The sequence below is a fragment of the Amblyomma maculatum genome, chromosome 1, assembly GCF_055883805.1.
Source record: "Amblyomma maculatum isolate TAMU_Amacu chromosome 1, ASM5588380v1, whole genome shotgun sequence".
Classification (NCBI taxonomy): domain Eukaryota; kingdom Metazoa; phylum Arthropoda; class Arachnida; order Ixodida; family Ixodidae; genus Amblyomma; species Amblyomma maculatum.
Window position 1 is genome coordinate 349,039,608 of NC_139344.1, and position 12,426 is coordinate 349,052,033.

The 12,426-nt window shown below is 46.4% G+C and overlaps 1 protein-coding gene across 1 annotated transcript in view; it reads left to right on the plus strand.

Annotated features, from left to right (window-relative positions):
• Positions 1–777: 777 nt before the first annotated feature.
• The window catches only part of LOC146207723 (uncharacterized), a 148,835-nt gene continuing 137,186 nt past the window's right edge, over positions 778–12,426 (plus strand). The window contains exon 1 of the mRNA XM_084589899.1: positions 778–795. The gene's annotated coding sequence lies outside the window, so the exon portion shown is untranslated. The remainder of the gene's footprint in view (positions 796–12,426) is intronic.

The window sequence follows — 12,426 nt, forward strand, 5'->3', positions numbered from 1 at the left end:
ATTACTTGTTGGAGCAGTAGTAGTAGTAGTGGTAGTTGTGATAGTAGTAGTTTTTTTTTCTGTAGGTGTAGTAGCTGTATACATATATAGTAATAGGAGCAAAGGCAGCAGTAGTTTTTGGAGTAGTAGCAGTATAGGAATGGTAGTTGTGGTGGTATAGTTGCGGTGTAGTAGTAGCTTGTTTGAGCGGAAGTGGTGCTAGTAATAGTTGCTGTAGTACAAGTTGACAAATTGCTGAATCACACTGGTCTCTAAAGAATTAAGCTCAATGCAGAGCAGTTTCTTGTTTAGTATAGTATTGACGTACTATATGTATTGAAAATAATATCATAAAATACGAATCAAAGAAGAAAACTGATTGTTTTATCGACTAGTTACCAAAGGAGGTTTAAGAACTGTAGCAGTAGTATTTGCTGCAGTTGTAGTAGAGTATTAGTAGTAGTTGTTTAGTTGTAGTAGCGGTAGTATATGCAGTAGCGGTAGTGATTCTCGTAGCAATAGTAGCATGACAGTGTAGTTTTAGTAATAGTAGTTGTAGAGGCAGCAATAGCAGCAGCCGCAGAGTGATTGTAGTCGTGCTCGTGGTAACAATGACTAGGTTTCTAGAACTAGTAGCAGCAGTAACTAGTAGACGTAGCTGTTGATGTAAGCATAGTGGTGTGTGTGTGTGTGTGTGTTTTTAATACGTTTTTATTTCTGCTACAAATAGGTATGGCCTTGCCTCACAAGTTAGCTGCTCTAGGAGGTGAGGTAGGTGAGCCGTTCTACTCTTCGTCAAGGCTTGGAGGTCCCCAGGTCAGTTCTGCAAAAAAGCGACCAGGTCTTTCTTTTTGTTTGAAGTAATCCAGGAGCGGTCGCCACAGTGGCAGAGAGTTCCTATAGGTGCGATGTGCCATGGCGAATCAATCCACTCCTGCAGGGTGTCAGGCCGATGCTTTCTCAGGGTGTGAAATGTCAATCCCGTGCGCGAGAGTTGTGCTCGAGATCTGTCATAATCCGCGAGATTCCGCAAGATACGTTCTTGTCCAGCGTTGCTGCCATCTGCAATCCCGCACTTGAACACACTTGCCGCAGAAAGTGTGACAGATGCTGCGCCTTTAATTCCTTTCCTGTAAACTAATTATAGTTATATATAGTACTGCAAAAAAACGCCGATAAGTGGTAAACGATCAGGTGCAAATGATAACAGAGGAAGGGTAGGCTTTCGCCATTCTCCTCTTGAGAGACATCAAAGAGACCCTGTAATTGTTCCACAGCAAACAATTTGAATCCTTCAGAGTGCAATGTAGCATACATTTCTCTTTTTAGATCCTTGTGTCGTGAGCATATGCACCAAGTTTTATTAAAACAAGTTGTTGAATTGCACTGGCGTCTAAAGAGTTATGCCTAATGCAGAGCAGTTTTTTGTCTAGTATAGTATCGGCGCACTATACACATTTAAAAGAAGAAAATGGCGTTGAAAATATAATATACCAATCAAAGAAGAAAACTCATTGTTTTGTCCGCTAGTTACCAAAGGAGGTTTAAGAACTGTAAAACGATAAAATGAATCTATGGAGTTTACATAGGTACAGACAGCCTGTAAACTGCAAGTATATTGTCACGTGCTACTCAGAGAATTAGTTGAAAGAAGCTTAAGCGACTGGAATTTTTAGAGGATACTGCGTCTGCGTCTCCTCATGTTCGCATGACGATGGCTTTCGACAGAAGGGGGGGGGGGGGGGGGGGGGGGGGGCGAAGCAGCTAAGCGTCAGCTGCGAGCAATGGTCAGCGGATCCAGGACGACGCACCCAGCACCTCCATAAAATAGTGTTATGGGGGAGATGGGTTTATTCACAGATGCTGGATGAGCTAGAAGCGAAGCAGGAAGGCAGCCGAACGTCAAGTACCATTTTATTGGGAAAAGAAAAGGTGGGGGTAGGGAAAGAGGCCAGCATGTGCGTCCAAGTCCAAAAGACGTATTCGAGCCGTGGCGTATGCCGAACATACTTCGAGCTTCCTCCTCTTTTGAACCCTGTCGCTCCCTCCCCTATCTCAGTTGCTGCGTGACATGTGATGATATGACTGCCCAACACAGTCGTAGTGCATCTGCCAGACACAACCTGTCATTTCACCGTCATTATGGGGTCAATTATGTAGACTGTCTAGAGGCCTGGAATAGATCAAAGAAAATCGGAAGTAATAGGCTTCGATTTAAGAAACAGTCTTCAGGTAGTCTGAAGACAAGAAGGAAAAGAAGGGTGTTTTAAAGTCTATAGACAAGCAATAGACTGTGTATAGACAATTCTAGGCACTATAGTATAGACAAAACAAAGAACTTTGTATATTTGAGTATAAATAGCCCATAGACAAGAATTTTAAATGTATCTAGATATGTGTACGAATAATCTATAGGTTGCCTATAGCTGAAATGAAATTACAAAATTAAGAGCGTTATGTAGATTTTACCCTATAGATAATCTACAACCAAAGGAAATGAAGGACGCTATAAATTTTCGTTCGTAGATGATATATCAATTTTCTATAGTAAAAATGAATTTAAAGCCTTCATAGTGTAGTCTATACAAAATTGTATATGCACAAAGGGACGCGATGAGTATTAGTCTTATGTCTATAAATTGTATGCAGAGAAAATAAAGAAAACCTCTAGATCTATAAATTGTCTGTACAGAAAAGGAAATGTTTAAGGGATGACTTAGTCTATAAAATTCAACCGAAAATTCATAGACAATTTGTACAGACTACAGGTGCGAACTCAATTCGTTTTTATTTGAGGGAAGTCACACCTTATATGGATCGAAGCGTTGCGTAAAAACATAAAATTGGAAATAGTATTTTCAGGCAACACTTCGATCTATTAAGGTGTGACCTCCAGCAAATAAACACCTGTTCACAACTCCTCTCCCTCTCTCTCTCTCTCTATTACACACACACGCACACACTCGAGGAGGGAAATGTCATGCCCACTCGCAGAACATCGACAGAAGAAGACGATCAACGGTCGGACGCATCGGTACAGGAAGAAGAAAAACTGTGGTCAAGACCACGATTGTAGTCGCGGTCCTGATTCGATAAACCCCTCTGTAAATAAATCCCCCTGTGCGTACTAAGCACGTAACAATATTACCATTTCCTTAAGGGTACTTTTTGGGGACTGCTGAAAACTAAAATTTGGCGTACGCGTTCAGTCAAATAACTTTTGTATAGTCCCTATATTTCCGGGTATATGAGAGAGAATGTCGGGGAGGCTATAGCCGACACTCCAAACTTTCATTGTAAACAAGAACCGAACATATCGCTTTAGTATCTTAAGTATACATATACAAATTATGTATGCCTAACATAAGTATAAATAGTTCGACTTCATATATGGCTTTTAGGGGGGAATATGTGACTGTGTTCTTGCCAAACAACTATTTGGGTCGTTTTGTGTAGGAAGAAGTAACCGAACAGCACGCGACTGCAGTACTGATATCTTTTTCCATGTCAGTTTTGTTATACAAGGGCCCCAGATAAGGAGATAATTATGGTATATGGCATTATACTTTTCTGGGGTACTAGTAACAAAACTGACAGCGTTGTAGTCGCGTGCCGCTCGGTTATTTTTACCTACAGAAAACGACACAAATAGTTGTTTATCAAGAACGCAGTCGCATATAATCCCCGAAAAGAACATATGTGATCTCAAACTATGATTGTTCATTTTTACTAAAATAAAGACAATATGAACTTTTTAACACGTATACCTAAGTATAGATCTAGAGGTTACAGTTTTCGCCAGAAATCAATTGTGATAAATGGGTCTTGTACTAACTACGGGACACAATAAATAGAGTATCAAAACATATTGTGGTGTAATGCTCATCATTTCTAATGGGTTCTGCTAAAAATAGCTTTAAGCAAGGTTGGTTTAATCGCATCTGTTCGTCTTTCCTTTATGTGTAACTATTGCATCGCATATTGCAAAAGGAATATTTCTTGATATGTTTGATTTTGTATTATATTCTTGTATAATTTTTCTGTAAGATTCAGAGTATAATAATACTCATATCTGTATTTATTTACAAAAGTTATTTAATCATGCTGCTGTTGTTGTGTACATTACGCTGAAGCTAGCTTTTTCCTGTTGGAGACTGCAAACTGCTCCTGCTGCTGTACTCATGCGAGGTCAAGACCCAGACAAGGGGTTCAGCCTTTTGTCTTGCCTCGTGGACAATACCTGTATGCTATCCGAAGGAGCCATTAAACAAAAATAGGCAAAGCTGAGCTCTCAGTATAATAATCGATAATGCTTGTGGGCTATCAGACTGTGCGACTGCTATTGTCATCTGTTTACTAATTATTGACGAAACAAAAAACAGGGACATAGGAGACACACTGAAACTATGAAACCCTTTATTGTCATCTGTATTTTTGTCCCAATCTTAATTCTCCGCCATCAATAATCAATATATGCTATAAACCAACTAGCCTAAACCAAATTTCTTTTGGAGCTCCTAACATCTGTTGTTGGAAGCTGGTGCACTTGATCTTTGTGGGCAAAAAACAAACAAACAAAAAGAGCCCAACTGAAAGTTTCTTACGCTTGAAGTCAGAGGCAGCAAGGCTCTATGATAACTGAGTTATAAAGTTAGTTCCATTGCTCGCAATGAGGCTATGGCCATAACTCGTCGTAGGACATACACCAGTTGTAGTTGCCTCATCGAAGCCCAAGAAGCATAGTCGCCAGAACTACGCTGAAGAAGCCCCCGTGCAATGTTTCTATACAATAAACCTCATCTCGCAACTCATCCCGTCACGTGTGATAGGGAAGCAGCTTTCCTGACGCGCTTGCACAAACATCCGAAAAAAAAATTGGCTATGCAGTTAACTTCATGAGCACGAAATCAAGCTCTCCAGAAGAGGTGAGATCTGCCCTCATTACAGTCGCGTCCTCGAGCCAAAGGATGTCACACTTTCGTTCCTGCGTTAACTCAAGGAATGGGCGAGTAGAGCATGCCGCAACATCGTCATCAGCCTGCCGTTCTGTAACGCGCCTATCCACAGACCTTCCCATCTGCGGCCCTCGCGAAGCTCAAAGCGGGGTGATCACGCAATCCCACACGCGACATGTAAGCCGCCACGGCCACAAAACGCTCCTTGGCGCGTAAAATGCACCGATGGCGCCATTACACAAGAGCAGCGCGGTTGTAACTGCGTACTTCTCTTTGCGGCGGTCACCGTGCGAGCAGGGACCCAGTCGTCCAGAGAAGGAGCACGAGACCTTTCTGATGGGGCTTCCTGTAAGTCGACTGAAACCGCAGTCCCCCCTTCTCCCTTTCGCCGAGCCCGCCGAGTCTCCCACCATGTAGTCGGAGTTTTCGTGGCTTGGTCACGAAAGCATCCCCGTCTGCACCTGTCCTGGACGCGGTGACATGCGAGTCCGTCGGCGACGGAATCTGTTTGCGGTGTGATTCGTGTAGATGGAGTCGACGTATGTACGTGCCTACTGCCCTTGTACCTTGCGGAGAAGCTGTAGAGTGATGAGTCCATTTTTCGGCACGCGCCTCGAGAAATCAGTGTCCCTCATAAAGCAATTATATTGAGGAGCAAAATAAATAATGTACACAGAAGCAAATATTTCCTGCTTTAAGGCCATAAGACATTATGACTATTTCCTGTATTTACGGTGTCATGAAAGCCAATGTCGGCATGGCGTTGTAGTTAAGCTAGGTCATGTTAGAACCAGCTCTTGAACTCGTCTTCCATGCACCCGCGATACATGTCATCTCATGTTCTTATATTCTTTGTGTTGTTGCATTTGTGCCTTGTAAATTATTACTTGCCGTACGGGAACTTGTGTAATTCATTATTTTCCTCCGCTTTGAGATTCACTGTGACTTCCAGCAGCTATGTAACCCTTAGCTTCGAAAACTTGGCTTCGTAGTTTTCTTTACGAAGAGCAACTGCATCGTTAATCCCGGACTCCACGTCAGGCGTTTTTCATAATTTAAGTATCGGAAAAGGCGTTCTATGCCTTGCCATAAATAAATTTCAGGAACCGTTACCTACGATTACTCAGTTTCGCTTATTTCTCAAAATTTTCGCAACAAACATTTTCAGGACAACTATTTCACTTCGCGCGTTCACCGACTGCATGACGTAATGAGTGAATACCGAAACCTTCTGCATTCACTTCTCACCCTGCACGACTACGCCCTCTGGACATTTCGAAAATATGCAGCAAACCTTTCGAAGCCGGTAAAGCTTGGCCATCATGACATGTCACTTAGGAGATGATGTTGCCGCCGCATTCACACACTCTAATTTCATCCCCCACTTTTTTGTTTTTTCCCCCATTTCCATGCGACGTTTCCGCTCAAAAGTCAAACACGTGTCCACATGTCTTAAGAATCCGATCGGAGTCGACTGCCCATCCGTGCGGCCGCCCCTGGAGAGACCGGCGCCCGCGTCTACTTCGCCAGGCACGGTCTACACCGAAGTCCGGCGCTAAGCCTAATCTGTGGAGAAGGCAGTGAGTGCGCCGCGAAATGACAGCCTTTGTGCGTCTGTCTCTCTCGTTGGGCACGAAACGGAAGAGCCTCGTCATGCCCGCTTCGCGGCCAGGCAGGGCTACTCCTCTATTCTTCCTCACCGCCCTGTCTGGCCATGCGGTGGTGCCGGGCATGCGTGCAGCAAATTGCATCGATTGCTCATCGTTTTCCCTGCCCCTGGCTTCTTCTACTCGCCTCTCTCGCTTTCAGTTCTCTCTTTCCCCGCTTCGGCCTTTTTGTCTCTCCTTATATATGTAATTTTATTTTGTGATACGGCTGCTCTGAGAGGTGACTGAATCCCACGTGTGTATACCGTATACGTGCTCTTGGTCCTGGCGAGAGGTCCTGCAAGATTCGTTTCTCCTTTCTTGAAAAGTACTCGGTCGTAAGTGTCAACAGTGCGAACGTTGCTGTAAACGGTGAAGCAAAAAGCGTTATAAAGCGGCAGCTGATTTTCTCAGACCGGTGGGAAGTGCAAGAAATCGCCCAAGACCCGACGGGCTGAAACACCCGACTGTTCTTATTTTACTTCCTTTTTTTTTTCTCTCTCTCTCGTTTTCCTGGGTCCAGCGCCCCGGCTTCACCCATCTGCAACCAACGTGACAGGCCTGAAGAAAGATAGATGGCGTTGCCTGGGATTCGAAACGCACCTACTCGAGAGCGTTTTCTTTCACCTGTCTAAGCGTTTTCTTGGTTTCTGTCTTTCTATCTTTTGGTTTTGCTTTGTGTACAGTAGAGTGCCTCGCGTGCACTCGCCACATGCGCCGACTGTCGCTTCGGCGGCGTCGAAACGCACTGCATGCGGCCAGCCAGCGCGCAGTGCTCGATCCGTTACGGCAGCCGCAGCCTCACGCAGGAGGAGGCGCGGTGGCAATGGCTGCAAACGACGGTCTCCCAACTTGTTTACCTTGTTGAGTAAGCGCGGTGGCAGCACAGCGCATGGCTGTTTGGATAAGCTGCCGTCACGCAACCACGGCTATTGGTGACGTAGGAAGAGCGCCCCTTCCTGTCTACCATGCTCGCTGCGGTGAGTGTCCATGCTGGGGAGAGAGAGCGCCAGACCTTTGCGCTATACGCACAAGGTGCGCTTGAGGCTCGTCCTGCACCAGTCGTGGTCCTTCTTTTTTCTTAGCTTTGTTATCCGCCTTTTTCTTTGTGTGTTTCACTTTCTAATAGAAACAGCGAGTTCTTAGGTGGGCCGAGAGCCCGTGCGTGAAAAAGCGGGTGCTTTTGGGTGCGCGGCTGCTTACGGTGGAGAAGCAAGCGTGCGTGTGTCTTTCGCCGATGATTGCTCCCGTGCTCGTTCAAGCAGGGATTCCGTTGCGGTGTCGTCGCTTACACCACGTCGAAAAGAGTCATGCAGGCCGTAGAGTGAGCGTAAAGCGTTTGCGTGGCTCCCAAATATAGAAGCCACTTCCTGTCGTTAGAATCAAGAGCATTTCGTGCCTGCCACAAACGTACCCTCGGCGTAATGGCCGCCTGTTTGAAATCGGTGAATGGGCAGGGGTGTAATTGGCGGTATACGCGAGGAATGCAGACAAGCCAGGGAAGCGCGCGTGCTATGGCGCAGTACAGAAGAGACATGCACTGGCAGTATACACTTCCTTCACCATCTAGCGTCGCTTATTCACTTCGTACGATGCGTTCTCCATTTACCAGATTTGCAGCATACAGCGTATCCAATCTTAGAATTATTTCAATGGACACGTCTGTTAGATTGTCGCTTGCCTATGGCTAGCAAATATTTGACAATCTAAAATCTCCTCCTCCTCACTTATTACTTGTTTTTTTCGTGGCCGACGTACAGTGTCATCGCCGTTGCTGCAGTCAGTCACTGCAGCTGTTATGAGACAACTTCAAGACAAAGAATGGAAAACTGCGTTTTATCAGGCGCACCGGCGGATTCGCGGTTTCACTTGTCATTACGTGATTAAATCTTGCTAAGGTTTTTTTGCCACTAAAGACCGCCTGACGTCGAGCACCTGAAGAAGAGAAAGAATTATTTGGATCTTCTTTTTTCTTTGTGTTTCAAAGTTTCTCTACTACTCGCCAAGTGATGACTGACTTCGTATAAGATGCCCAAGACAATTTGTATGCCTTTAAGTGTCGCGGTGTAAGAATATTTGATCTGAAAACAAAAACTACTTTTTACACCGTGGTCAGTGTCATGTTCTTTGCCTCGCCGCGGCTATTGGTGTAGCTATATACTTTGTACATCAATGGCTCACAACTAACAAAACAAACTTCCATCCTCTGTGCGCCAACCTAAGGAACACACCAGCCGAACTGTGGCACACGCCTTATGAAGTTACACAGTATCTATGAGGACAGAGGGTGAGACAAAAAGTGTTCCTGCTGACAATACCCCCCCCCCCCCCTCCCGCCCTTTTTTTCTGTTTTGTTTTGTTGAAGCTGCCGAGCGGAGACCGCATCGTTCCCCAGGGTGCCGTCCGCAGACCGGCCCCGAACCTAGAAGTCACCGTCCCATGTCGTCACCGCTGTCCTCTTGAAATGGCCCGGGCCCTCAGCGGACGCCGCGGGGTCGAATCAATAGACGGGCCCAGAGCCGTCGCTGTTGCAGTGGCCATTGCGGAGCCACTTCTGTGCAGCCGTGATGGACGCCTCGGGGTCACGAAAGGAGCCCATAAGTCCCCGCCAACGACTGTGCGCCATCGCGGCAACAACCCCGCTGTACGAGCTGCACCGGACCCTGCGTACACAGGACTTCGCAAAAGTACTAATACAAAATAACAATGGAAAAAGAAGAGACTAAAGAAAGGTATAAAACACCATAGTTTCGCGGGTTGTAGGTGGTGAGTGGGTGGGCTTCCTCTCTTCATACAGCGCCCAATTTACCTCCCTCCACCCTCACCCACCCTCCTGCTGAGGCCACCGTGCGCATTATATGGCCCTGCTGTGCTAGTATATGTGTACACAACGGAGGACTCGTTCTATACACTGCGTGTTTTTACTTATCGTGCCTGGCTGTCCTGGCCGCCGAAGAAAAGGGCTTCTGGCTCTTCTGTGTACCTGTACCGTCCTGTCGGCAATCCGCTAAAAGGCCGTCGACGGTACGCGCTGGGCCAACAATGGTGGCTGTTGCGTTGCAGTTGTTAGGAGAGAAAAGGCCGACGGTGCGAGGGAAACCATGAGGGTGCGCGCGGAGTATGCGTGGGGATGGATTACAGGCAAAGTGGGTGGTGGTGATAGGAAGGGAGGCTGCATTGGTCGTGCTCTTACGCAGAAGTAACGCGATTACAAGCCTTGTGAGTACGAAAGCGGTCGCGGGAAGTATGAAAAGGACCAGTGGCATGATGATCTCTCCGTAGAGGGTTTAGATTCAAACAACGCCCTGTCACTCGCTAGCACAGTGCTGTTGTCCAGCGTGTCTTTTGTTTGATCGCTGTTGTTAGTCATCACCATACATACGGGAAGAGGCAAGTAATCGCACGTTCGGCTTCATGTTTGATGCTTCAAATAATAAACGTTCACTGATCAACATCGTGCATTCTTTATAAAATATCAGCGCTTCACAGGCTGCCTACATTTATTCCCAGCGGTCTAGATTTCATAGTTCGAACAGCAGGGCGGAAACTATAACCTTGACAAAGTTGTATATGGTCTTTCGAGACAGAGTAGAGCTCTCTGTGCGAGCAGCATCTTTCTTACTGGCAGTTCTAAGCGGCTGCACCCCCCCCCCCCCCCAAAAAAAAAAAAATGTTAAACGTATGTGTCTATAGAAGCATGAATAACCGGCCTAAAAATTTAAAAAGGAACCAGCCTGATGTCACAACGGTGTTAAATAAGAGGCTTCTCTTATGTCCGGTCACAGTGCAAAAAAATAAAAAAAAAATCTACTAAACCAAGTGAAAAGCATCCGCGCTCATCGCTTTCACTTGACCTCCTTAGGGAAAGGAAGCGACAAAACAAAGTGGATCCCTTCTAAAGACTCGGACCGCGTCGGGCGACCGCATACAGCGGCGCCGGCGCTGGCCGACGCGTGATAACATTTTGCGAGACAAATGACGCGCGGCTGCCGGCGCGGCGCCCATAAGTCACTCAGCGTGGGGCCGCCCCCCTCCCGATACACACAAAATGTGCCCCGACATGTCTATCGGGCGCCCGGTGATTCGAGATGGGCCACCGATAGGGCGTGCGACCATCGTGAAACGACGAGCCTTGTTCGCCTGTCGCGGCCGTGCAACAAGCTACGAGCTGGGGGGGGGGGGGGGGGGGGGGGAGTCAGGGGATCAACGTGGGGAACTAAGGGGGGCAGCATTCGGAGGGGGCAGCGTCGAAACAGATCCGCATCGACAGTGTGCGGCCTGGAAGGCTCCTGTACCAGCTTGGGTGCCGGGAATACAGAGCGCGTGTGCTGTTTGTGCGCGTGCGTATGTTGGCGTGTGCGTGCGTGCGCTTATTCGAGCGTCAGAGTGGTAGATGAGCGCGAACGTGATCGCGTTACCGATGGATGCCGCTACACGTTCGTGACAAATAGCGTCCATTCAGTGGTGCCGATGCGCCGGACTCCACCCGCGGCTTTTACGGAATCTGCGAGCGGTGCCCGGAAAATCGCATTCACCCCCGTCCCGGCGGGAGGACGAAGGGATAAGTCTGTGACGAAACAGTGCCGCGTTCTGTTGCGTTGTAATTGTCAGATAAAGCGACTTTGTCTGATCTTTCTTTTTTATTTGCGTGGTTAAGTTTGTAGAGATGGCGCCTAACCGAAGTGTAGTAGATCTTATACCCACTCAGACAGTATATATTAGCCAGTCACAATGTCAACTGCTTTTTTAAAAGCTTGTCTATACCTATAAGACCTTTTTAGCCCCTCCCTCCCCCCTTTATGACGTCGTTGAAAATTTTGCATATTTTCTCAATTTTTCATGGCAGACTTTGCTCATTGGACATTTTTTGTCGTATAGAGAGAGAGAGACAGAATAAAGCAAAAGCAAGAGGACTGCCAACAGCCCGCTTGCATAAAACAAATAAGATAGCCTATACTTTCCAGTCTAGTCTTAAACGCTCTCTAGCATCTCTTAGTTTTGAGGAAAGACGCAGTAACTGGCTCGCATTGTTGGGGACAAATCAAATGCTCTGCCTTCTTCGCTGAATGTGAAGGTAAGAAGAGAGGGGTTTCTTGGTCTTATTTCTTCTGTCCACCTTTCGGAAAATGAAAGGGCGCCTGATAGCGTAAATATTTACCTCGTGGCGCATAGCACAAAGGTCAGGGCAACTGCAAAACCTTCGAGAATCCGGTGATATTCAAAGATTCAAATTTGCATAGGCCATAGGCAATTCTTGTTTCTTTATTTCTTTATTTTTTTCGCTAGCATTCAAACTGATGATGACGTAGCCGACGGTTAAAACTTCAGCTTCTCCTCAATGCAGAAAAGGACTGCGGAGAAGCTCAACGGTAACATTTTTGACTTCCACTGCTTCGCCCACATCTTGCGGTGCGCTATATCTGAACCCGCCAAACAACACTTCTATGGCTTTGCTTTAAGTAGCGCGGTTTCTATAATACTACTTCAAATCAGTGGTTTTCATACTGCAAATGTGTCGTTACCGGTACCGCTCTTGATGTCATCCTGCGCCCCACACCCGGCGGTTTTTGGTTCAGACAATCCTGAAAGTCGTCCCGTTTTTTATCACTGGTAAACATGTAGCGCCAAATATCCAACGTGTGCAAACTATAAGTTTTAGACATTCCACCCCTCGAAGCTCATCGAACTCTGCAACCGGCGTATAGCTCCCATTTAATCTATACATACCGATGTGTTCCTGTAACAACAATTGCCTGGAGAGAGTTTCGTAAAATGAGCCGTAAACATCTTTCTTCACGAAGGTCTTCACGAAATACACACGGGATACAAGTTCGCAAAATGAGTAG